General features: G+C 60.3%; 1 protein-coding gene across 7 annotated transcripts in view; it reads right to left on the bottom strand.

Moving 5' to 3' along the window:
* Positions 1-26701, bottom strand: part of RAI1 (retinoic acid induced 1) — a 116534-nt gene that overhangs the window by 18551 nt on the left and 71282 nt on the right. The window contains exon 3 of one of the 7 annotated variants that reach the window (XM_081805598.1): positions 25355-25533. The exons of 5 other annotated variants lie outside the window; for them this stretch is intronic. The gene's annotated coding sequence lies outside the window, so the exon portion shown is untranslated. Of the gene's footprint in view, positions 1-6473; positions 6959-25354; positions 25534-26701 lie in introns of those variants that run through there. One more of the 7 variants, XM_081805600.1, reaches the window with a different exon arrangement.

The raw sequence follows: 26701 nt of genomic DNA, 5'->3' as shown, positions 1-26701 counted from the left end.
CCTGAGGGAGAGGGGTGGTGGGAGAGGGGCAGGGTGGGAGACGGAGGAAGAGAGAGGGAGGAAGACAGAAGGAAGCTTTCTGTTCCCCAGCAGCGGCTGTGAGACTGCTGGTTCCATCCTACCCACTTACCCAAGGTTGTTTTATGACCCGGTTTCCTGATTTGTAGCTGCAGGGAAAAACGCAAAAAGCCAACCCACTCAAGGCCTGGGAACTAGGAAGAAGGAGAAAGTTCCCTGGGGCAGGAGGCTGGGGATGGGGCCGGGGGTGTCCAGCGAGGAGTGAAGAAGGTAGGACCACCCTGCACCTCCCCATCCGTCTGGGGTGAGTGATGAATACTAAGTAGGAAACCTCGATTAAAATGATAAATCGCTAGCCAGCTTTCCTGCTGACCTGTGGGGTCTACTTTGAATCCTAAGGGCCTGGCTTAAATAGGGGAAGGGATGAGCTTCCAAGGAGTCCACAAGACAAACAACTCAGTCCCTGCAGGCCCCAGGGAAGGGTTAGGGTCCTTGGCCTAGGGGCTAGTGGGGAGGGAGGGACCGAGCCAGAGGGGAGAGCCCTGCTAGGGCAGAGGGGGACAATCCTGGGGCATACAGAATCCCAGAGAACAAGGCAGCCCCCACCTCAAAGGATGGCCTCTCAAGACCACTCCATGTGGGCAGCACCCCCAACACTTGACACGCACCCCTCCTCATTCATGGGTACCCACGCACGCTCCATGGGAGAACCCCACGGGAGTCCGGCATATGCCTCTGCAGGGCCTCGCTCGGGTGGGAGGACCCGGGGGCTGGGGGTCCTGAATACTCAGAGACAAGCCATGGGGTGAGAAGGGCAAGACGCTGGAAGACCGCCTTGCACTCTCTCCAGATGCGGGGCGGGTCCCCAGCCAGGCTCTGTCTCTGAGGCTAGGAACCCCAGGTGAGGCGAGATCTCAGGGCTCTTTGGAGGAAGTCTGAATGGGGAGCAGAAGCTTCTGGACTCTCCAGACATTTGGAAAGCCTCCCCTCGAAGCCCACCAATGCTGTCTCCTCCAAGGCCCCAGCTGCAGAGGCCTCAGAGACCCTCCTAAGGCCCGTGAAGATCCTGTCCTCAGCAGGGTCTTACCACTAAGAGGATGCCCTGCTCCTGGGGCATCACGGGGTGCGTGGAGCGTGGACTGGGCTAGTTTCTGGAAGCCCCAGGCCCAGTTAGGAAGCCACAAAACCATTTCCAGGAGCAGTAACCCGTGGAAGTCCCACAGCCCAGGGACTGGGCAACAGGACCCAGATCTCCCGTTGGGTGCCTGACTTCTAAAGCTGAGCCCCGCTCCGCAGCCACACCCCACTGCCCCACGGCGCGGTTTCTGGGATGCGGTGGTCAACGGGCCCCCAGACCTGGGCCGTCCAAGACGGAGGGGCCTGCGGTCCAGGTGACCAGCTGGGATAGCTGTGGGGTGCAAGAGGGGATTCAGCAGCAGTGGTGCCGTGGGCATTCCAGAGCCCCCGCTCTGGGGCGGGGGGACACTCACCTATTATCAGCTCCATACTTACCAGTCTCTTGTGGACAGTAATTGTTTTTAGATCATTTTATTCACCATTCAACAAAAAAGATGGCACCACCTCCCCCCCTCGCTGTCAAAATGAGGATAGGAAGGGGGGCGGGGGGTTCCTGACTCCTGAGATGTCATCAGCTAGGAGGGCTGGGGTCTGGTGGCCCACACATTCAGGGACGCCAGGTCAGCAAGCCAATGGGCTGGCTCAGAGGCTGCCGTGGTCATCTGAGGGGACCCACGGGGCGGGGGCGCGGGGAGAGCAGGGAGGGGCTCCCGGCCTGCTCTGTGATCCTTCCAACCAAAGCCCCAGATGTTTCTGGCCTTGCGGGCCGCCGCACAATGTGGATCAGACAGGATCTATGTGTCCGCTGGCTCTGAGGGCAGGCAAAGGTGAGAGAGTCCAACCTCTCACCCCAGCCTGTCCTTGAGGGCCACCCCGCGTGCCCCGAGGGACCCTGACTTCCCTGCGGAAGTGGCTTCATCAGCTAGTGGCTTGTCTGGCTGCTTCCTGTGCTGGGAAGACCATTCTGATCTCTGCATGCCTTGCTCTCTCGGCTCCAACAGGACTTTGCTCATGTCACCTTCCCAGGGACCGCTCCCTGACCACTGTGCTTGGAAGAGCACCCCGTGCACGCCTCCTCCCCTACTTCTATCACGTGCTCACCTCCTTGTCCTAAGCCACGTGGCCGGCTGACTTTACGGCTGGTCTCTCCTCTTTAGAACTACAGTTCCCCGAGCAGGCGTTTTGGCCGGTTTTGTTCACAGCTCTACCCCCATATCCCCGAACAATAAATATGTATTGAATGAATAATGTATCAGTGTCACATTAACCCTATGGAAATATCCAGAACCAGCCGTCGATGGCAGCGAAGAGAACAACTGGGTAGACGTGGGGGGGGGGGTGCTTATCGCCACAACCCCTCGTTCATTCCACAGAGAACAAGCTCCTTCTGGCGTGGCAGGTAATGCACCTAAGCGAAGCCAGCAGGTGGGGATGGAGGCACACTGAGGGTCCCCAGTCCCAAATAAAGTGAGGGGGCGCCCCACCGAACTCCAGCAGAGCTTTGGGAAGGAGAGCGCCAGAGCTTCGGAGGTTTTTTTTTTTTTTTTAATAAAAAGGGAAGTCTCTCGTTTTAATAAATGGTATCGACCAAGTAAAAAGTTTAACACCCCAGAGTTGAAGAGGGCCCGTCTGTGGGCTGCAGCTCATCACAAGCCCCCGGGTGTCACACGCTGATGTAACTGGTGCGCACGGAACTTTGCAAGGGCAGAGCCAGCGGGAGCAGAGTTTGGGCACCTAGCAGGTGGTCATGGCACAGGCAGGCGCTCGGTGTGAACGAATGAGAACGGGGGAGCACCCAGAACCTTCCCTGGGCCCTGGGAGAAGTCCTGAGACCAGCACGACCCAGGGAAGCGTGGAGTGGGGCTGCAGGGTGAGCGACTGGGGGAGGCAGGGCCCGAGCGGCTGGGGCCCCACGGGGAAGGTAAAGCTCAGAGGTGCACCCAGGTGGGGGAGCCGCAAAGGCTCGGAGGCAGGAGGCCTAGGCCCCCAGGGGTGGTAATAATCTTCGGAGCATTCCACCCCAGGCACCAGATGAGGCCCTGCTATCCGCGCTCGGCTCCCCCCCCCCCCTTTGCTGGGTCCCTGCAGGGCTCCTTGGTGGCACTTATCACAGTGGTAATCACATAATTAATGGTATAATGAGCTGCTTTACATGTGCCTCCCTGGGCAGAATGTAGCCTGATGAGGGCAGGGGCTTCTTCATCTGTTTGGTCCTACGCCCTAAGTGCAGAAACTGTCCCGACCAGGTGCCAATTAAATATTGCTTGGATGGCTGGGCAGATGGGATGGGTGAGGGGCTCAGCGCTGGCTTGGGTGCATCATTTAACCTACCCACAGCTCTAAGGGATGATGACGACGGGCCTGAAGACCAGCCAGGACCCGTGCAGTAGCCAATCAGGAAGGAAAGCCCACAGGCTTCCCCTCTGTCCTCCACACCACCTGGGTCACAGCCCATTTCTGTTCAGCTTACAGTCAGGTGGGGTGGGCTGGAGTTGGGTGCTGAGGATACAGAGGGAAACGCCCCAGCATGGCCCCTGCCCTCCTGAGGCTGACAGACACCCAGGAGGCTGTGGGGTGGGGAGTGGAGGCGGTCAGGGCAGGCTGGCAGGAGGGCGTAATTATGTGAGGAAGGGTGAGGGCCCACCGGGTGGAAGGAGCGGCCTGAATGAGGCTGGAGGCAGAACACAGCAAGGGGGGCACCTGCACGTATCTCCCCTCCCCCACCTCAGGGGGCCCGGCTGCAGCCGGTCAGATGCCCTCTGTTCTCATGGCACCAATCCCCAGCAATCCTGCAAAGTCACCCGGATTTGTTAGCTGCCCCGTATGGCTGCTGGGGGGCCAGCACTCTCCTCTGTGCCTTTGGAACCCACTGGTCTGCGGCCCAGGCTGGAGAGGGGTCTCTGGCTTGTTTCTGACCTGGTGCTGCCTACCTCTCCCCCTACCTCCCGCCCACAAGGCCAGCTGCTAGCGGCACTGAGCCACCAGAAGCCACTTTCTATAGAGCATATTCTAGGTCAAACGTCCCCCTCCTTTTGCAGAGGGATTAACAAGCCCAGAGAGGGACAGTGACTTGTCCAGGAGGCCCAGCAGGGCTGAGATCCCTCTACAGCTCTGGGCCCCTTGGTCCACCAGAAAATGAACTCGGAGCTGCAAGCCCAAAGGGGGAGGAGTCAAGGTCCTCCTGTTGGACACCCCAGCTTTCCCGAGGAGCCAGGGAATGTCTCCCCCCCTTCCCCAGCCTGGGCGGGAAGAACCCCTCCCTTCCCTGCCTTTGACACCCCCTCTGCGCAGCATCCTGACAGTCGGGGAGGCTCAGCAAGCCAGCCCCTCCCAGCCCCATTCCACCTGGGGGAGCCAGGGAATTGGCGCCCCCTCCCCCCCAGCCCCCAGGGGAGGAAGCCGCCTGTCAGGCCGCCACGGCGTGTCAAATCCTCTTGCTGCCTAATTGTGAGACGGCGGCGTTTAAAGAAACGCTTTTCTGGCCGCCTGCCACACCGCAAACTGCTTGGTATAATTTTATTATTAAGGAGAGAGAAAAAGAGGGAGGGGGGTTGAGGGGGAGAGAGAGGGAGAGAGAGAGAGAGAGAGAGAAAGGGAGAGAGGAGGAAATTGCTTAGTCCAAGTCAGCTGGTGGAGTATTCTGCTCAATGTGAAAGCGGGGACGGCTTTCCAGTTGGCAAGCTGACTTCGTTAATTGCGCATTCAGTCTCTACTTAGGGTAATTGAAACGAAGCGGGGCCCAGGTCTGACAATTAGGGTCTGCGACTAGGCCATTAACCCTTTCCCCCACTGCCCACCCCGCCCCCGATGGACACCTCGCGGCCACTGAAAGTGGGGGGAGGGCCACTGGGCACCCCCGCGAGAAGCCATTCTGAGCCCGGGGGCTGGGAGCCCCACGCGGAGGCGCCGACTGCGGCAGGGGGGCTGCGGGGCGGGCGCCCCAGCGCGAGCAGGGTTAACGCGCTGCCGCGAGTCCGGGAGCCCGGCGAGGGCCGAGCTGGGGATGGCGGGGGAGCCGCGCAGGGTGTGTGGGGGTTGTTTGCGGCCTCGCCGCCCCTCTGCAACAGATGTTTCAGCCGTGTAAGACAAAGGCAGAGCGCCGGCTGCTGCCGGGAGAAAATCCGCAGGACTCCCTCAGGGGCAGGTAAAATTTCACCTTCTATTTGTGTTCCCCCCAACACACACACCCCCGCTCGCCCCCGCCCGGTTTCCCGGCCTCTGCGCCAATCCGGAAAGCGCCACCAAAGACGCCGCGCCGCCTCCGCCGCAGCCCAACCCGCTGACCCCAGCAAGGTCACGGCGACCTCGGGCTCCGCCAGCAGCGCGCCCGCCCGTCCTCCGCCGCCGAGCGGTGCCTCTCCGCGCCCGGCCCCCTCCCGGGGCGCCTCCCCCCCGCCCCCCCGTCCGCGAGCCGCGGTAATTGGAGGCGCCAGGAGAGACAGGAAGGGGGCGCTGCACTCGCCACGAGGCGGAGGCGGCGCTGGACGCTCCGCGCCTCCCTCCTGCCTGCGCTGGGACCCCGGGGGGCTCTGCCCCCCCCAGCCCCCATCATTCATCTCCCTGATTCCCGCTGTATCCGCCCTCGGAAGTCAGCCGAGTGAAGCAGCTGTTCCTTGCACACTCCACTTGACCAAAGATGATGATAAATGAGGCCCGGGCTGCGTCGGGGCCGCGGCGGCGGCCGCCAGGGGCGCGCAGGGCGGGGCGTACGGCCCGCAGCCCCCCTCCCCGCGCCTCGGAAAGGGCGAGGACGCGGAGGACAGAGGCCGAGGGGCACAATCAAAGGGCCGCACTTCCCTCCCGGCGCCCGGCGCAGCCCCCCTTCCCGGCTGCGAGCCGGCGGCGGGCGGAGGTGCGCCCGGGCCGCCCGGGCCGAGGCGGGGACCTCTTGCCCGCGGCCCCGCCCCCGCCCTGCCCACCCCTTCCCCTGAGGCCGCGGTCCCCACGGCGCCGTCGCCCCCACCCCACCCCCACCCCGTGCCTCAAACCTATTAACGCTCGTAAATAATGAATAATGGAGCGCTTCCCTCCAGCCGCGCGGGGCTGCGGGCGGGGGCCGCTGCCAGCTGCGCCCCGGCCTGGGGAGGGGGCGCCCCCCCCACCCCGGCCGGGTGCAGGGGGCCCGGGCGCGCGGCCCCGCACACGTGCAGCCGCGGCGCGCAGGCGGGCACCCCGCCCCGCGGAGGAGGGGGAATCCCGCGCTGCCCTCCCCAACGCCACCTCCCCTGGAGTCCTCTGGCACCGAACGAGGCGAGAGAGCGCGCGCGAGCTTCCCAGCCGGAGAGGGTTATTTTTAACCTGCCCCCCTTTCTATATCTGCCTCTCGGGTTTGCGCGCCCGCCCGCCCGCTCCACCAGCCGAGGACGCGGGCTCCTCACCTCGCTCGGCGGCTCCGGCCTCTGAGCGCCTCCCCCGGCCCGCGGCCCCCGCCCCTGCGCGGGCATCGCGCGGCTAAATCTCAGCCTGGAAAGGACCGATTAGGAGCCGCGTGCCTTTCTGCGAAATATTGGAACCGGGTGGGGTGGGGGCGGGGAGCCCGGCGCTCTCGTCCCCTCGCCTCCCTCCCTGCTCGCCGTGACTGCGAGAGGCGGCTCCGGCGCTCCCTCCGCAAAACAGGGGGCGGCCAGGCCGGGGCGCCGAGCCCCCCTTTGCTTTTCGCCCTTCACTCCTCAACGCCCACCCTTCAGTCATCGACAAAGCTGCAGCTTCTAACACACCGACCCTCCGGCAGCGGCGGCGCCAAGTGGGGCGCTGCCTCCCCCATCTCGGCCTCCTCCCTGAGCCACTCCAAACAAACACACCATTTAAACAGCAGCGGGCTTGCACACCAACTTCAAGGCGGACCCCGCCCGTGCCCGTGCCAAAGGCGCACGGTGGGGGGGGGGGGCGGGGGGCTCTTTCCCCAGCCTTGTCTCCCTTCTCAGCCTTGGCCTCCTTAAGGGCCCCCCTCGCCCCTCCCTCCCATTCCCTTCCCCTTGGCGCCCAGCAGCCCAGACCCCCCACCCCACCCCCCTTCCTCAGGGGAATGAGGCAGCAGGAAGTTCATGTCCATTCCCATTACCTTGCTCTCCAAAAGGCCACCCACCCAAACCCCAGCCTGTCCTTACCCCCAAAGGAGGGGGCAGCAGAGGAGCTGGTTGAGCTCAGAAGCCCCCTCCAGGCTTTGACTGGATCAGTCACTTGACATTTTCCAGACTCTGCTCACGCCCAATCCTGGAGACCCACAGGCACAGGGCCCCCTAAGGACCCCCCTCCTGAATGAGGTGGGGTAAAAGACAACGGCTGCAAAATATAGGGGAAAACTGTGGAGGAAGTGGTGGGCTTAGGAGGGAGAAGGGCGTTCCAGCGGCAAGGAGCTGCCTGGCTTAGTGGCAGGAAAGAACGCAGCGTATTTGGGAATCTGAGCCGGATTTCTCTCCCCAGCTTAGCTGGAGGGTGGGGGAAGGGTCGGGCCCCCACCCCAAGCGAGCCACCTCTGGCTGGGATTATGGTAAGCCTGGCAGGCTGGCGGGGGTGTGTGTGTGTGTGTGTGTGAAGATGCATGTGGACTACAGATGTGAGGACAGCAGGTGCCACCGGGCTTATCTGATGACACCTTTGGGCCAGGAGCTGGAGCTGGGGGGCCCAGCTGGCCCTGCAGGTGACGCAGGTCCAGGAGGCAGGAGAGAGTGGGTCCCCTAGCACATGCAGGGCCTGGCAGGGCAGAGTGGGGGTTCTCCAGGGACTCCACCCCCCCCCGCCCGCCAGCCAGCCTAGATACTGAGCCTGGGGCCACCCTCAGATCTAGAAAGTTCTCAGTAACCCCAGACTATCAGAAGGGGTTTAACAGCAGCAGCGTCAGACAGCATGCTGTCTGGCCCCCTCCTATGGCCAAGGTGCCTTCATAGATTTTACTTCTAACCCTCAAATTGCCCTTCTAGGAGGTGACGTCACCTCTCAATTCACAGCGGTGGAAACTGAGCTCCAGAGTGGGGAAGGGGCCATTCTGGAGGCCTTTGCCAGTCCCCCCGACCTGGGGCTGTGGGTAGGGCCTTGAGCTTTGCTTCCTGACAGCTGGGCATCCGGGAGATGCCCAGGGGCTTGAGGGCGCAAGATAATGAGGTCCTGGTTTGCTCCTTCGGAAATTTCAGAAAACTGGATTTCTTGGGAGAAAAAAAGTGCAAGGAGTTGGTGCGGTGGGGAACTGGAGAGAGAAGCCACAGTGGCCATCACCACCAACTCCCCCCACCCAATTCCTCCGGCAGATCCAGTTACCCACTGCCTGTTGAGGGACCTCAGGTGGGGGTTTGGCTCCTGAGGCTGCAGAGTTATTGTAAGGGAGGCGTGGAGTCCACACTTAGGCCTCCTGGATTCGTCTGTAGCCCAAATAGAAATCTCACACACCACGTACCACTGCTCTTCCAATGAGTACAGCTGTTGTGATGGATAAGTTACAAATTCATTTAGGGCCTAGTGGCTCTGGGGGGTTATAGCCCCCTGCCCCCAACAACACACTAACAGCTCCTATTTTGATATGAAAAGCATCTCTGGCCCAAGACTGGGTGTGGAGTGGGCTACCCTGTGGATGAACGGCTGGGACCCTGTCCTCCTGGTTACCGCTATTTCCCGCCCCCCACTGCCCTGGCTGCCCCCCATTGCCAGGAAGGGAACTTCCATTTCTGAGCAAAGCTTGGATGGATGGCCTGCTGCCCCCAGCAATCCCTGGGGCAGGGGGGGAATCCTGGCCAGCCCCCCAGACACGTAGTCCGGTGACCAGAAGCACTGACCTGTGGGGAAAGTGAACCACCAGCCACTGCCCCAGAGGCTGGGCTGGAGGCGGCCTGGGCCTGCTTGCCTCAGGACGGAAAATATTTGCCTTCGGTTTTCAGAGGCCACCTCCTCCTGCTTGATTTTCCTCTTCCACACAGTTGTGAAATGTGGAGGTGCTTAAGGGTAAAAAGGAAGGGAGGGCGAGGGCAACTGTCCGAGGCCAGTGGCTGGCCGTTTTGAACAGCACTATGTTTCTCCCAAGGTGAAGAGAATCCTTTCGGCCTGCTGGCCCGCACCCCGAGTTCCCTCTGCCCAGGTCCAGCCCCCTCGGGCCTCACCCCCGCCCTGCACCGCCGGAACCACCCCCTGCTGGCTTCCAGTCACTGGGCATCTGGGGGAGAGAGCCTCTTCCGGCTGTACACAGCTAACTCCGCCTGACCCCAGTGCTGTCTTGCTCTGGGAAGTTGTTCGGGAGAATCTTTCCTGGCTGGTTCTGTGGTGCTGGTGACCGCATGGGGAGCGGCAGGCCTCTCCAGCTCCCGAGACATGTCCGATTCCCAAGGGCCAGGCCCGCCAACTGTGAGGACTCACAGGCGGCCGGCCGTGTGGCTCTGGGGGGCAGGCAGGCAGCACCCTCCCCCAGCCCCACCCTGACCGTAAATGCCAGTGCCCCGATGGCACACGGCTCTGGGTTCAAATCCCACTTCTGCCCACTTCTGCCCGCGATCTGCGGGCCGGCCCTGGGCAATTCACTGAACTGCTCTGCGTGTTCCTCAGCTGAAACCTTAATCACATCACACTTACAGGGTCAGCGCGAGATGGGAGGCTGTGCTGAGCTTCGCACCTGGTACTGCCTTGGCACTGTCCACGTTGGGGGGGGGGCGGTGGGACGAGGGCCAAGTGCTGTACTCTGCCTCCTGGGGAGCTGTGTGTATCTGAGACAGAGCAGGTCTTCTGGAAGGTAGGGCTTTATAGGCTATGTGAGGTGGCTGAGGAAGGAGCCTGGTTTTGGGCTCCAGTCTGGCAGGCTCCGCTCCAGCTGTTGGATTATAGGCCAGAGGGTCATGGGATCGCAGCTTCCTCATCAGTAGGCTGGCACGAGGGGCCAGCTGGGGAGGCTTCTGGGACTGAGAATTAAAGTCTGTCCCCAGACAGTGTCCTGTCCCCCATGGCAGGTGCGTTATCTTCCCAGCTGGAGTTTCGGTGTTTCTCACACACTACTGTGCAGGTCTTAGGAAGAGGGCAGATTCTGATGCTGCGGGCCAGGGGTGGGGCCTGGGATCCTGCAATCCAACAGAATCATGGGCCAGTCCGGCTGGAGTGAGATCTCAGCCCTCGGACGCTCCGGGTCCCACTGAGTCCTGGAGGCTGGGGTTGGTGAGGGGCTCCGGGTCCGGTCCTGTCCTGTCCTGAGGACCCAGGACCAGACTCTGGTTCTGCGGCTCTGGGCCCCACGTCTCAGAGCTGAGTCCCTGCAGTGGCGTGAGCAGGCCCCAGGACTCTGCATTTGGCATTGCCTTCTGAGCAGCAACACACTGATAAAAGGCAGCTTCACTCTGCTAAGCTTGTGACCACTTCCAGGCTGGGCTTCCTGGGCCTCAGTGTCCCCATCGGCACAGTGGGAAGCCGGGATACAGTGATTCCACACTTTCCCTCGGTGGTTCCCCACGCCTTCTTCCGTTCCCTGGCCCCTTCCAAAGGTACAGCAAATCTCAACCCAAGCACGGACCCTAGGGGCAGACCCTAGGGGGCTGCATTCCTGGGGATCCAAAGGTCACCCAGACTGACAATAAACAGCACCCAGTTCTTGCTGGCTGCCCTTTCGTGCCAGGCCCTGTCCCAGTGAGTACTTTGCATCTACATACCCCATCCTCACGACACCCTCGGGGTGGGGGTGCCTGGGTACCATCATTACCCTTCTTTTACCGAGAGCTGAAACCCACCACTTGAGGTCACACCATTGGTCAGGGGTGCAGGGCCTGCAGTGACCGGACTCCCATTCTTTCCAGCCTGGGCCCCTCAGACATACACAGCCTTTTGAAGATTTCCTTACGGGAAATAGCCGAGTTGATTTTCTAGGCCCGGAGCAGGTGTGGACGCGGCCCATTGCATCTACCCGGCCACTGAGGGTGTGGGGCAAGAGCGGATGTGGGGAGCGAGGAGAGTTTTTTGGCAATACAGACCCAAATGGAAACCGCATGTGCCCTCTGGCCCCGCAGTTTGCTCCCAGCCCGGCCCAGAGCCTTTTGCGCAGGGCGAGGACCCTGGCGTCCTTCGCAGCAGTGAAAGCCTGGAGATCCCCTGCAGTGTCCACAGGAGGAGGATGAAGGACACACATTTGGGGAATTCCACACAGTGGAGTCTAGAGAGTAAGGAAGGGCTCCGTGCACAGATGGGGTGTAGTCTTCAAGTCGGGGAGAAAAGCACAGTGTAGAAAGTGTGCAGAGATGCTCTGCTGTATAAAAGGGGAGAGTGTATTCGATTTTTTTTTTTTTCCATGAGCATATAACCCTTACAAAAAGATTTTAAAGCTTATATGGATAAATCTCCATCCCCTGGGCTATGTGAGGTGGCTGAGGAAGGAGCCTGGTTTTGGGCTCGAGTCTGGCAGGCTCCGTTCCAGCTGTTGGATTATAGGCCAGAGGGTCATGTGATCGCAGCTTCCTCATCAGTAGGCTGGCACGAGGGGCACCTGGGTGGCTCAGTCCGTAAAGCGTCTGCCTTCAGCTCGGGTCATGATCCCAAGGTCCTGGGATCGATCCCTGTGTCAGGCTCCCTGCTCAGCGGGGAGTCTGCTTCTCCCTCTCCCTCTCCCCCTCCCCCCACTCGTGCTCTCTCTCTCTCTCTCAAATAAATAAAATAAAAAATCTTAAAAAAAAAAAAGTAGGATGGCACGAGGCCCTGCTGCCAAGAGCAGTCAGCACCCCTGCGTCCCGCACTGGGCAGTGGGCATGATGGGGACCATGCCGCCACTTCACAGGTGGGGGAACTGAGGCCCCAAGTGGTGGGGGGAGTGAGCCTCAATCTCCCTGTAATCTGTATCATCACTTCTGGGTGCACAGCCTTGGGGGGCACACAGACCAGGACTGGCTCGAGATGAGCCCCTGGCACACAACTCCCATGGGCTTCTCCTGGCGCTACGTGTTGCTGAACATTCCAGTCCATTTCCACCCGCAGCGTGCTTCCTTCAATCATCAGAACAAAGGCAACACACATTGCCTTTAAAAGCAGAGGCCAATCTGGGCTTGGCTGAGACGGAGGTGGTGGTCCAGGAGTGTCTGGGGCCAAATCCTGGTTTCGACACCACAGACGGGAGGGGCCTCGGCACGCAACTCCAGCACTGTGCCTCAGTTTCCTCATTGGTGAAGCAGGAGGAAAAGTAAGTCCCTCGGAGGGTGGGTAAGAATTAATTGAGGGGCGCCTGGGTGGCTCAGTCGCTGGGCGTCTGCCTTCGGCTCAGGTCATGATCCCGGGGCCCTGGGATCGAGCCCCGCATCGAGCTCCCTGCTCCGCGGGAAGCCTGCTTCTCCCTCTCCCACTCCCCCTGCTTGTGTTCCCTCTCTCGCTGTGTCTCTCTCTATCAAATAAATAAATAAAATATTAAAAAAAAAAGAATTAATTGAGAAGGTGGACGGTTGTCCAAGCCAGGCCTGGCAGAGGAGAGCCCAACAAGTGAGCTGTTATTTCTAAAGGGTAAATATTTATATAATTTTTTATAACAGAGGGAAAGTTCAGGAAAATCCCTGAGGGGTCCTAGCTGGCTTGGGAGGTGGGGCCGGGGGGGCGGGAGCTCCTTGGAGCGACAGGAACCTAGCTCTGGCACCCCGGCCCCAGGAGCAGCTGGTCCCTGCCCCGGGTGGGCGGACACGCGATCTGGGCATAGGCAGGCAGCGCCCAGAGCAGGTTGGGTGGGACAGACTTGGCCAGAGGCCCCTCCAGCCCCGGGTCCACGGAGAGAGGGCTCAGAAAGGGCCCTGTGTTCCACCCTGCTCCAGGGCTGGCTTTTTCCAGACCAGAGCCTCGTGAGCCTTTGGAAAGAACATCCAGTCCCTGAGGCCATGCACTGACTTTCTGTGTGACCCCAGGTGAGTCACCGCACTTCTCTGGGCCTCTGTGCCTTCACCCGTTACATGTGGATCGTGATAAGCACCCTCCTCACAGGACCCGACGGGAAAATGGACATCAAGGTGCTCTGTCATCATCCCCCGCACAGTGAATTCTCACGCAGTGCTTATGTGTGCAGGGCCCTGGTTTAAGAAGCAGCTTACATATTTTAACCCCTCTTACAGATGAGGCAGCAGAAACACAGAGAGGTTAGGTCAGTTGTCCAAAGTCACACAGCTTATAAGGAGCCAGAAGGACTAATAGTAGGTCAATAATGGGAAGTCGAATACTATTATTAGAATCCATGGCTGTGAGGTCAGACCTAGGATCTGGAAGCTCTGAACTCAATTCCTGGAGGCAGCTTTGGCCAGGGTAGGAAGGTCCAGGAGGGAGCACTGCGTTGTGGTCGGCTGTGATTTTTGTGGCAAGGAGTTGCGGTTCCAGGCACTGGGATTTTAAGTCCCATATTTCCTGGGTGCCCTCCACAAGCTGGGCATCGACAGAAGTGCCTTCTTCCCTGCCACATCATTTTAATTCCAAAGGTAACTGTGCAAGCAACCTACGAGCACCCACATTTTGCAGACAGCACGATTAAGGCCTGGAGGCCAAGGGAATTTCTTGGTGAGCAGCAACATTTGGACTTCAACCCCGCTCATCTGGTTCCAAGTCTGCTACTCAGGGTGAGGTTCCTGGGCACCAGCAAGAACGGTGGGCACCAGAGATCCCCCTGAGGAGGGGAGACTTTTGGAACCTGCAGGGAGTCCCTGAAGGCTTGTTCTGTCCCCACGCACTGTCCTTGGATCATCTGCTCTGCTGTCTCTGGCCCTGTGCCTTCACTTCAGCTCACCCTGAGCCTCCTGACTAGCCCCAGGTGCTGGCTGGACCATTTTACAGACAGGGAAATGGAGGCCCACTGAGGGGCAGGGATTTGCGCCATGGCTCAGAACTACGTCCTGGTACCTATGGGCTCCCCTCACAGACCTCCCCTTCATTTACCCTACACGTGCCAGGGACTGAGACAGAAAGGGGCGGGGTCCATGTGCGATAGGCCTTGTGGGCCATGTGAAGATCTTGGACTTCGTGCCTAGGACAATAGGGAGCCACAGAGGGGAAGGAAGGGAGTGAGTGACACTATCGGACACATGCTGTAAGTTCCCAGAGCCTCAGTGACGGACGGTGGGGTGGTGAAGGTGGGCACAGGAGGTCAGGAAGCTGGGACCGGTTTCCTGAGAGCAACGAGGGGAGCCAGACAGAGCGGGGGCACAGCTCGGGCCATGGCCCGTTGTCGCCGGTGCTAGGGACTCGGGAGGGAGTGTGATTCCCATGGGAAAGGGGTGGCTCTGGGCCCTAGCCCCCTCTAGGCCAGCTTTACTGGCAGAGAAGTCGGGCATCTGCCCCTCACTGGGAAACAAAGGTGGGGGCCGTGGAAACATTCGCAGGGGCCCCCCCCCCGCCCAGCCGACCAAGCAGCCTGACCTTGCCCTTCTTCTGCCGAGGCACTGTCTTTATTCCTGTCCCTCCTTTTCAGGAGAGCACGCCCCTCTCGAGGACTGGATGGGCCATCGGGTCCACGCGACACCCACCCCCCCATCCCCTGAGCTCCTTTGTCTCTTCCCCTCCCCCCCGCCCCCCCGAGCCACCGCTGGAAAGATTTTGTCTTCTCAAACCAACGGTGTTTAGAGATCACCCACTTGTTCTCTCTCACGGGGCTCCAGTAGCTAATTGGGGCCTTTGATGGACGTGAGCAAGCCAGGGGTTCGTGGGCCGCGTGTTTGTCGAATGAATGAGCGAGTGGGTGGCTGGGTGGGTGTTGGATGGGTGGGTGGTGGGTGGAAGGCAATGCTAGCCCCAAGTAAAACCATTGCTATTTTTGTTAGCTTGAGCAAAATACGATTTCCCTAAGGCTTGTAAGAACATGGCAGGTAATTCCCGGGGTCCCACAAGTCCCCTCTGCAGCTGCCTTTCAGGATACCTGGGCTGGGACACTCAGAGGGGAGCAGGCCTGCCAGGCCACACAGGGAGGGGCCACTGGACCCGCCCCCCGGCTCCTGCCTCCCCATCTTGTGTCATCCCACCTCCTCCAAAGTCCCCGTTTTTTGGCACCCTACCCGCCTTGTGGCTCCCACAGACCCCCGGGGAATTCCCCTGACCTGTGAGTGTCCCCAGGCCCGGGGTCCCAGGGAGCCCCTCCCGTGGGGGCCAGAAGGGCGTGTGAGAAAGAAGGGGAAGGTGCCTGCCAGAGGCCGCCCAGCAGCTTTGCAGAGCCGAAGAGAGCAGTCCGTTTGTCATCTGCTGAGGACAGTGGGGATGGTTTAAGGTGAAATTTAAGCCCATTAGTGCTTGGCTAATGACATCAGCAGAACGGCGAAAATGAAGGCAGGGTGTGTGAGCGCCCATAAATTGTCAGAGCTGGCGCCGCCTCCATCCTTGGGCCTGGCTCCTGGGGCCCCTCCGCCGGCCTGGGCCAGGTCCCCACCCCCACCCCTGTCCCTGAGTCGCCGGGCGGGCCCTGCCCGGGGCCTGGCCGGGCCATGCAGGCCGGGGCCCCGGGGTCAACGTGCGGCTGGGGCCTCCGCCGGGGCGTGAGAAAGGAATCGGCCAGGGAGCCCAAGCGTGGAGGCAGCATCTTCTTAATCTCCCTCCTTTTATAACTTCTGTCTTTTTTATGCACACGCAAGAATCCCGGCTCAGCCGCTGGTATCTCTTCCCCGGGCTAATCCCTGACAGCTCTGTTTATGTCTCCCATAATTCTCCAGTTTTATGGTTTTTTTCGGGGCCATTAAGCTCCCAGCCACAAGCTCCTTCCCCTGCCCCCACCTGCCTTTGTCCTTGAGGCCTGGCAGCCCCACCGCCCTTTGGGAGACAGGCTGTCCTCCCCCAGCAGGTGGACACGGACCTCAGCCAGAGGACTCGCTCAGGACGGCCATGTGGATGCAGACTTCTGGTCCCTAGGCCCTCCTGACACCAACTCCCCTGTCCCTCCTATCACAGTCTTGTCCCCCCTGTCCACCCCAGGGTCCAGGAGGGCCTAGCAAAGTGCTCTGGCCCTGGGCCACGCCCACCTCCCCAATGTCAGTCCCATCCCTTGGCCTCCCTTCCTGGCTGATCTCTTCTCCTTCCAGAGCCCTGGCCAGCTCCCGAGAACAAAGCTCCCCCACCTTCCCCCTGCCCCAACAACCCCTGCAGCTCCAGACCCCTGGATCCAATGCATCCATGGCATCCTGAGGCCCCCTCTGCTCCAAAGACCTTGCTTTCTGCCCCATGTCCTTCTGTGGCTTGTCTCTGAGGAGGTTTCAGAGTCCTCGGGGTGGGGGTGGGGGGCCCTGCCCAAGGTCTCCTCACCGGCCCCCCCCTTCCCATCCTCATAGCCACAGCCTAGAATCTGGCCTCATCACCTTCTGCTGGGAATTCCGTGCCCATCTCCAAGCTGGGTTTCCAGGTTCCCAGCCTCAGCCCCGAATGGCCTCTCACAAGCTCTGCTTGTGATAAAGCCTTCAATGGCTCCTCAGTACTTTCACCCGCTCGAGTTCCCATTCCCAGTGTGCTGCTCAGACGTCTCCATCCCCGGCGCCCTGCGGAGAACCAGCTCCGGCTGCCCTGCAGTCTGAGATCAGACCTCAGCTGTCCCCAACGGGGACTGTCCCAACACCAGGCCAGTTCATGCCTCCTGGGCTACCCTTCCCCATCCCTGCCGGTCCATACGCAAGTCAGCAGGGACCACCGAGAGCCTTCCCCGGTTTCCTCACTAGAAGCAATTCTTCCCTTGCCTCTGGATCCACACAATCCCCTTCTAGGACTCCTACACCTTGTGGGGTGCCTTGTCCCCTCAGAATGGACACCTGGCTTCCTGTATCAGCGTCACCCCACAAAGGCCGACATGGGCCGTTCCAAGGCAGAGCCTCTCCTTGACTCCCTCTCCTTTCTGCGTACACCCCCTGCCACTCTCACTCTGGGGCTGCCACCCCCCGGGGGCGAACCGGCACCGAGACAGCAGACACCCGCTCCGACACCCCGGCCCCTTCCCGGAGAGACCCGTGCCCCTTGTGAAAGCACAGGAGGTATTCCTTCTCCGTCCTTCCTCCGCTTCCTCTTTTCCCCTCTGCTGAGTGGCCTTTAGCAGCCAGAGGCCCCGGGCCCCGCCGGCCCAGCCACGGTGTCCTGGATGCCCCTTCCCTGCGCACGCAGGCGGCCCAAGTCCCACTTGTCCTGCGGCTGCTGCCCTGGCCTCCTGCGCACCACGTGGCCTGCGCCCCGCTCCTTTCCTCGCTCCCCGCCCAGATGGGTGCTGGGGGGCGCTCACGCCCGCCTCCCCAAGAACGGAGGGAAGGAAACAGACCTCGGAGCGCCTTCACGCTGGGTGTGCCGCCCTCTCCTGCTCATGGCCCCTTTAGCGGCCCGAGTGCCTGGCTCCGTTTCAATCGATTCCAACCTGAGTCGTCTTGCGTCTCCCCAGTATGTCTGGCCGCAGTCCGGTAGGCCCCCCACTCGGCCCTGCCTGCCCCGGCTGGCATTCCACCGAGACAACCTCCTGCCCTCGGCAGCCTTCCCCGCTGCACGAGCAGCCCCCGGCGTGACCCTCCTTGGCGCCCGCCTCCGGGTGCGCCCCGGGCACAGCCCCAGACCTCACAGGGCAGCGTCCTCCCCTGAACGGGGGGCCGTCCTGGCCCTTGCTCTTCCCTCACCAAGAGCTCTGAGCACAGACGACACGCGGGGTGCCAAGCCAGGCGAGCCCCTGGGCTGGTGTGAGGAATCCCGCAGAGAACAGGGCACGCTTGGTGATGAGCAGGGCCCCTGCTCCTAGAGTACGAGTCTCAAAGCAGCGACGGCAGGGCATCAGCGCGAGCACAGGGCATTTCTGAGCCCGGGCCCCGTGTGGCTGCACAGGTCACAGGCCCACGAAGCCGGCCCCGGCTCTAGGAGAGGGTCATGGCACCTGCTGCCACCCCCTGGCCACGTCCCCTAGGCCCCAAGCACCCTACGGAACGCTGCGGGAAGATTATGACTTAATCCAGCAGTCACACCTGAGCGGTCCCAGATAACGTGAATCGTAGTATTCACGATAGCTCCCACTGACTGAGCACTTACTATGTGCTAAGTGCTCGGTGCATATGAAGTCGACAAACTATCACAGCTCCCCCGTTCTAGCGCTTGGAGATGGAGATGGAGATTTGGAGAGGCAGTGTCATTTGCCCAAGACTACACAGTGGGAAAGTGCTGGAAGCAGCAGTGAGCCCAGGCGGCCGGGACTGCAGGGGCTGGCTCCCACCTCCCCCACACGCCAGGCAGGAGGGCCAGCCCTGTGCCCACCCTGCCCCAGACATCACCGGGCTCTCCTGGGGGACAAGCCTGCAGCAGACAGCCCACCGCGGCAGGTAAAACGTCTACACTTCTGATGTTGGCTCTGAATGGAGCCTGATCCGCGCCGCCCTCAACCTCTCCTTGTAGAGATGCAGAAGCAGGCTCAGGGAGGGCGACCGACTCTTGCAAGGTCAGGGAGCACAGCAGCACCCCCAAGTCCCAGCCCCCAGCAGCCCTGTTTCCAAAGACCCTTTCCCGCCCCTCCGGCAAACGCTCACGATCTGATGCATAATGAAAACGGCAGGATGCAAAAGCGGATGTTCAACATGATCCTAATTTTGTTCCACAAACTGGGTGGAAATGCACAAAAATGCTTCTGTTTTCTTCTCTTCGCTCTTTGGTATTTTCTGTGTTTTCTTCAGTGAGATGAGATTTTTTTTTCAAAGACCAACAGCTCTTGAGTTTTTTAGAATGAACAGGGGCCAGGAGTCTGTGGAACCCAGTTCTGGTTAATAGAGAGTTGCCATAGATACCAAGCAGGGATTTACATACTCCCCAAGAACCAGAGCATAGCAGACTAGTTTTGGGCCCGTGCTGGTCTGGGTCTCTCTTCCCTTCCCTCTGGAGGGTTCAGAAGGTTCCTCAGGACCTGGGAGGCCTGGAATTATTCCTGGGTTGTCCCTGCCTGGCTCCCCAGGGAAGCCTGGGTGCCCTGGATGGCGTGGGCTTCCGGGAGCTGGGAGTCTTGGCGTCACCCTGGTTGGCTCTGAAGCGTGTCCCAGTGTGTACCTGGACCACGACTCTGGCCCTCACTGCTCCCCACCTCACTCTGTCCTCCTATCCCGGACGCCTCCCTCAACCTCGAATCCCCCCGCATCCCAGCCAGTCAGATCCCCATGACCCCGAGACCCAGAAGACCAGACTCCTGCTCCCTCCCCCACAGCTGGCCTCAACCCCATGCCCCCAGTGTTCTCTGGCCCCTCGGAGACCACGGCTCGCTCCCTGTCTCCACACCTTCGCAGTCCCCCGTCTGGAACACCTTCCCTCGCACCCCCTCCACCCAGAGCAGGTGGCCGTGTCAGTCCTTCCAGGTTCCCAGCCCCCGGGGCCTCGTGCCGTTCTCGAAGAATCCATCAACAGTCCCTGGTGCCCTTCGGAGGTGGGGCCCCCAGCACACCCTGTGCTGACGCGGGGCCTTCCGCAGACAGCGCCGAGCCACCTCCTGCCCGGAGAGCCCCCTGGGTCTAGCCTGAGAAGAGCTGACAGCTCCTTAATAGAAGCAGGCCACAGACGCGCCTGAGTGACATTGCGCCAGGCCGAGAGGCGGCTTGCATCAAAGCCTCATTTTTCTCCTTCCTGTTAGGCACTGAACAATTTACATAAAGAGCCCCACATGTGTCTGTGACAAAGATCCATTTCTTCTCATGACTGGCCAGTGTCCCCCGCCCCCTGCTTCCCCAGGCGCCCCCCTTCAGCGCCTTGGCCCACTTCCCCAGGAGTGGGGGGTCTCGGGGACCACCTCATGCCTGGGTCACCCAGACCCGGGCCAGGGGAGGCCAGCCCAAAGAATGACCGTGCCATATCTTTATTAAAACAAAAACAAAAGGAAAACCCACCAACCCTTCAGGGCCAACCAGCCGGGTCTGAGGATCTCAGTAGAGCCTTGTTCTGGTCTCAGAGGAATAAAGGGGTCTTGGCAGGACTAGGGCTGGCCGCACACAGTGGCTTCATGTGCACCTGGAAGTTCACATGTGACACGCCCCCCTGAGCAAGTCACCTGTCCAGCATCGCAGGCCAGGCCGAGAAGCCAGGACTTTCCAGGCCCAAGCTTGGAGCCCATGGCCTCCCCTGCGCAGCTCTCGTGAATGCAGGCCGGCCAGGCAGAGAGGCCTGGGTGGGCTCCAGGTAAAGCTCCCAAACAGTCCTGTCTCCCAATGGCCGAAGCCTAAAACCCCACTGTTCTGGCTTCATTCTGGGCAAAGAATTAGCCTCTCTTGGCTCGTCTATTAAGAAATGTCACCCCAAGAAGTAACAGGGCAAGTCTCACCACCCCGTGAGCAAATGACCCGGGACCCTTGGTCCTGCGCAGCCCGGCGCAGGGAGCAGAGGGAGGTTCAACCAGCCAGGCTCCCCTGGGAGTCCCCTCTGCTGACTCACTGGATGGCCTCAGGCTTCCTGCGCGTCAGGTGGGTGAGGAGGCACAACTGGATGACTTGGGGGTGGGGGTGCTCCTCACACATGCGCCTGGCAGATGTGAGCTCCATGCATTAAACTATGATAGGATTCTTCTTGCCTGCGTAATAGAATGTGCTATGTCACCGCCTGACTCACGGTTAAGGCCTACAGGCTGTCGTTTGGGGCTGAGCACGCGGCCCCTTGTGTGTGGGCTTTGTTTTTTATGGGATTTTAGGGGATACCGACTATACGTGATTTTCTTTCTTTTTTTTTAGTTTAAAGATCTTATTTGAGAGAGCAGAGAGAGAGAGAGAGAGAGAGCACGAGCGGGGGTGAGGGGCAGAAGGAGAGGGAGAAGCAGACTCCCCACTGAGCAGGGAGCCCGATGTGGGGCTCGATCCCAGGACCTTGAGATCACGACCTGAGCTGAGGGCAGACGCTTCACCGACTGGGCCACCCAGGCGCCCCTATGTGATTTTCATCTTATGTTCACAATATAGATGGCCCAGTCCTGTGGATGATGAGGCTGCACTGGGGATGTTTCTGGATTCTGAGGTTGAGGGGGCTGAGGGCCTGGCCCACCCTTCACCCATCTTCTGGCTCCTGGCCTGGCTCACTCTCTTGGTGTCTCCCCAGTGCCCACGGGGGCTGCCTTAAATACCACAAGACCATGAAAATTCTACTTCCAGGCACACAGCGAGTGGGAATGCTACACACGGGCACCAAACCATGTGTTCTAGAATGTTCAGGGCAAGTCTACCCCTAAGATCCTCAAACTGTAAACTACCCAAACGTTCACCAAAGGTGGAAGGAACCCACTGGCGTATGCACACACTGGAATACTACATAGCAATGGGAAAAGACAAGTGCCATACACAACACGGGCAGAACCGCTTGCCGAGTAAAAGAAATCAGGCCGCTGAGATTGCCTCGGGATGAAATTCAAGCTGGCGGACGGATCCGGGGCGGGCGATGCCCCGGGCGGGGGCACCTGAGACTTGGGGGGCTGGTGCTGCCTTTTCTGTCGCTCTGAGTGCCTGTTATATACAAGTGTGTTCAGTTGGTAACAATTCATGGGCTGTTCATTTGTGCCCTTCTCTGTACGCAAGTCAATCAAAAGTTCGAAATTAAAACAGAGACCTCAGCCTCCTTTCCTCAGTGCCTCCCGAGGCTCCTCACTTGGCTTGGGGTGAAGTACAGAACCCGTCTTGGCCTGTGTGGTCAACGTTGGCATTTCCTGGTCGTCTCGGCCATGGATGGCGCGTCTCCCCTTCCCCCAAGAAGTCAGGGTATGGGGGGGCGGCGCCCGTGTTGGTCAATGGAATTCAAGTGACGGTGACAAGCGCTGGTTTAGAGAAGAACTGCACAAACCCATATGCCTCTGTCTCTTTCCCTCTGTGGCACACAAGTGTTCCGGAAGGCTGCTGCACCATCTGCTTGGATCCCTCGGTGACAGCAATGAGCGGTCCCTCTGCTGTCTGGCCACAGACACGGTACCAGCGAGGGATAAACCCTGTTTGAAGGTGCCAATCTTTCGGGGATGTTTGTTATGCGGCACGACTAGCCCATCCTGCCTAGTACACTGGGCATTCAAGGCTCTCTGTGGCCTGTTCCCTGACCTCTCCGGCTTTGCGCACTGGAAACATTCTGGCTGTGAGCATGCTGGGACGTCAGTTGTACAAACGCACCGGGTTTTGTTGTTGCTTTTTGTTTTTCATGTCCTGTGTCTTTGGCACTCCCCGGCATGCCCCCCCTTGCCCTGCCTCCCAGGCAGACTGCCGCATGTGGTGGCTCCCCCTCCTGGATCCCGTGGCCCCCCTCTCTTGCTGCTTTCCGCGGCTCCTTGAAGGCAGGCGTTGACTCGGTGAGCAATCATTATTTCCCATGAGAACAAGCAAGGAGGGGAGCAAAGACACACAGGCGTGACCTCCAGCTCCTCAGGGGGGACCTCAGAGGCAGCTCCCACGTGAGCGATCACAAAGCCAGGTGCAGCCGGAAGGCTGTGAGCCTGGTGGTTCTCCAGGCCCCCTCCCAGCAGTGGCCAAGCTCCTGTGCCAACTCCCGCAGCTCCCGCGGCTGGTCTTACACCTCTCCTCCCTACTCACGGTTCTACGGGCCGCCACCCCCGCCCGAGGGCCTCCTGCTGCCTGGCGAAAGTTGGGGGGTATAAGGAAGGATCTGGGGCCCCCGGGGGGAAACGGTGCTGCCGATTAACCTATTTTAGATGATACAGATTGGAACCCCAGGGAAAGGATGTTCCCTCCCCCCCCCCCCCCCCCAGAGGCCTCCATTTGAGGCCACGTGATAAGTGATCCCAGCTCAGCACTGGCCTCGGATTCCCAGCTAGGAGTGCTGCCAGGGAACCTCTCAGAGCAGCAGGGTTTCAGAGTGGCCAATCATTGGGTAGCCCTGGGGGAACCTTGGCTGTGTTTTGCTCCAGCCTGGTGACAGGACAGGGCTGAATGGGAGACGCGTGGGCAGGAGTCTGGGGGTGTATCAGGGAGCCAATCGGCCATGGAAGCAAAGGCCTCCTGGACCCCCTGTGTCCCTAGGGCTCTTGATTCCACTGAATTGTCTCTATCTGCTCCTCCCTACGAGGCCCAAATGCCCAGCTGGTCACAGCAGGGAGGGGTCTGAGCGCGTACCCCTCTTCCTCTCCACTGCCACAGGAGAGCTTGGAAGCTCAGAGAGGGTGGGCTGCTTGCTCAAAATCACAGAGGAGAGCTAGTTTGGTGGGCTAGCTTTCCTGCCTTGGTGTGGGGGGCTCCCTGGCTGCCAGGGCTGTAGAACTTCCCCTCGGGTCAGACTGAACCCCTTGACTTAGCCTGCACTGTTCCATGTGAGGCCGCCCCTCTCCAGCTCCCCCCCTGCCACATGCTCTCCAGCCACTGGCTCCCACCGGCTCCTGTGCACATCAGGCCCTGACCTCCAGGCCTTTGCACACACATCCTTCCCTTTGCCCGGGCCCCTAAATCTTCTCTGCTCAGAAGCCGCCTCTTCCTGGAAGCCCTCCCTGACTGCTCACCTAAGGGAGCCCTCCACCCCCACAGCCCTTCCCACTCTCTGAAATCACCTCCCTCACGTATTTGTTGACTCACTGTTTGTCCAGCTGCCCCAAGGATGGTAAGCTCCAAGAGGCAGAGGGTCCCAGGCCTGAGCCAGGCGCAGGGCCCGAGGCTGGGAGTGAAGCCTGTGGCTACTCCCGGGTTCTGGGACATCCTTACGTTCACGAGTTCCTGGTTCAGCCCGCAGGCCCTTGGGCACCAGGAGTCCTCCCTCCCTTCAGCCTGCACCTGCTGGCCCACCTCCTGAATCAGCTCTCCCTCCTCAGACTCTGCCATCTTTCTCCCAGCCCTGCCCCCTGCTCAGACCCCTCCCAGCCCCCTGGCACCCAGGAGACAATGTCCCTTCTCGTTGGCCCGGCATTCAGGGGTGACCTCCACCCACCTTCCCAGCTCCCAAACCTTGTGCCCCAGCAACTCGGCACCCCGAGGAGCTCCGTGCACCTAGCAGCTCTTTCATTCCCCCCCAACCTTCGAACACACCGGGCACGATCCTGGGGTGTGCCTCCCCCTCCTAGTCTGCCTGGCACAAGGTAGAAGGTCTCCTTACCTCAGCTCAAGACCACCAACTCTCAACTCTCGCTGTGACTTCCCAACAGACACCTTCCCGGTCTCCCTCCCAGGCCCCCGCCACCATCCACTGTCGCATCGGTCACTTGCCCGTCGGGGTCTGACGGTATCTGCCTCCCAGCGAGCTGCCACTTCTGCTTCCCTCACCGTGCCCCCCGCCCCATGCCGGGCACACAGTAGGTGCTCAGAGAAAGCCAAGGAAGCGTGCTGGTGGATGTGGATGCTGAGCACAGAGAGGACGAGGAACTAGCCCAAGGTTACACAGCGAGGAAATGGGGGAGCTAGGACTTGAACCCAGGACTCCAAGACACGGGCTGTTTCACTGCCATGGGCCACTGCCATCCAAGCACACGGTTCGAAGACGCTCCAGGGGCTCTGGGGATGGGTCCATCTGTTGGGGCTCCTTCCCAGGCTCCTCTTGCCATCTACCCACAGCCATACCTTGTGGACAAACTGCTCCTCCCATAAGCCAATCCCCAAATTCTGGGAGGTGAGGGCTTCTCCCTGGGGCCTTTCTCGGTGTGGCCCTGGGCGGCTGGGGCTGGGTGGATGGTGCCACCATTTGGCAGCTGAGGAAACCAAGGCTCAGAGAGGTTAAGGGATCTGCCCCCGGCCACACAGCTGGTTTCCAACTCTGGCTCTGAGAAGCTATCTGGCTTCTGGGTGGGGGCTCTGGGAGTGGGCAATGGGCTGCAGGGACCCCTCTCCAAAGCAGCGAAACCTGGGGCCAGGGCTCCAACTGAGCTGCCATCAACCCCCAGCACCCAGAAGCTCCCAAAAGGCCAAGGGGTACTGGACTGAGCCAAACTTTTGGGTATAGTCTGGGTGACTCTGGCCTTGATGCCAAGCCTCCTCTGGATCTCTGGTTCCTGAAGCTTTCCTCAGGGTCGCTGGGGCCTCACTGTCTACCTTTTGATCACCATAGTGTTGAACATACCCCCACATGTCCTGGGCACTCGTCCGTCTCTCCCCCAAACCTGGCAGCACTGTCGGGGCAGAACCTTGTCAAGATCTCCAGGCCTGCCCACACAGGGTTCTGACCAGGAGGGAGCCCTTAGCAAATGTCTGTGAAGTGAGTGAATGGACCGTTATGCGTTTCCTTCCCTTCTGTAATGGTCCACGGGCCGCCTCCTCCAGGATGCCCTCCCTGAACACCCTACCCCCTCTACCGTAATCGGTGGGAGCCCTTAGTAAGCACAGATCTCACCCCCAGACTCAGTTTAACCCCAGAGCTAAATCGCAGCATCCCTGTGGGCTCCCCCCAACTTCTGCTCACTCACCTTTGGGGATGGAGTGCTCACCTCTTTCTAGAATTCTTCAGTCAGCACCTACTGGGTGCTAACCTCTGTGCTGCGTGCCGGGTGCTGGGTGCTGGGTGCAGCAGCCGGACAGCTGAGGCTTCTGCCCCCGAAACAAGCACCGGACATTCTAGGTCAGCCGGGTCCCCTCCGGGTGTCTCAGCTCTTGGCAACCTTCACCCCTGGGTATGTGAGGACATGGAGAACTATTCCCAATGCATTAAGTGAGAAAAGCAGGTCACCACAGGGATGCAGCAAGACTATGATGCCACTTCTGTCTTTAAAAAAAAATCTGTAACTGCCTGGTTCTGGAGCAACTGGGCCCAAAATGTGACCCGGCCATCGGCAGGTGGTAGAGGTCCCAGGGGAGCCTTATTTTCCTGAGCCTCTTGCTGAATTTTCCACAGTGAACGTATATTATTCGTCACTAGGGGGGAACTCTGCCAATCAACGCCTCCTCTTGGCTGGGCCGAAGTCTGCGTCCCCGTTTGTGTCCCGCTTTCTGGAGCACCACAGAGCAAGTGAGAGAACTTGTGGGAAGCACCCTGTAGGCCCCCTGCCCGGGGGGCTTGCGCTTCTCCAGGTAATCCCCCAGACCCTCACCCGGGCCCTGGCCAGCCCCACGAGCAGAGGCCTTACACCCCGTCCACTCTTGGCTTCCCTTGTGGAGTCTGTACTGATCTGCCCGCCCCCCCCCCCCCCACCGTGATGAGTTCCCCATGGCAGAGACCGCAGGCCCAACACGGGCCTGGGTATACAGTAAGTGCCTCATAACAGCTTGCGCAGAGGGGCCTCTGCTTCATGCCTGGCAAGTGGTCTCCCCTCTCCAGGACGACGACGAGGCTGCTAACGGCAGCACCTGCAGATGGTAGCAATTCACCCACCCCAGCGTCCCTAAATTGGAACCAGACAGACGACATCTATGGCTCTTCTGCAGGCCCAGATCCGACTTTGTTCCTCCCTAGTCTAAAATCTTCCATAGCTCCCCAGTGTCCTGAAATAACCACCCCCACTCTGAACTTTGCATCCAAGGTCTTGTACCCTCTGGCCCCTGGTCCCGCCCCCAGGTCCTCTTCTCCACTAAAACAGGCCAGCTTATAATCCACCTGCCAATGGGTCTGCTTCATGCCCCCGGGCCTTTGCATATGTTAGTCCCTGTCTCCAGAACAGGCGGACCCACCCCTATTCCTCCTTCAGAACCCTGCCCAGGTGCGGGCTCCTGGGAAGAGCCCTTCCTAATCCCTTACCGTCCCCCAGATCTGGTGAGTTGCCCCTCCCGTTCCTGCTCTTCAAACACACATTGATTATCACACTCAATGCAATTAGGGGTTGACAAGTCTGTCTCCTACC

Source organism: Leptonychotes weddellii, chromosome 15 (genome assembly GCF_054177405.1).
Source record: "Leptonychotes weddellii isolate Sample4059 chromosome 15, ASM5417740v2, whole genome shotgun sequence".
Classification (NCBI taxonomy): Eukaryota; Metazoa; Chordata; class Mammalia; order Carnivora; family Phocidae; genus Leptonychotes; species Leptonychotes weddellii.
Note: the sequence above shows the minus strand (reverse complement) of the source record. Positions and strands in the feature narration are given on the sequence as shown.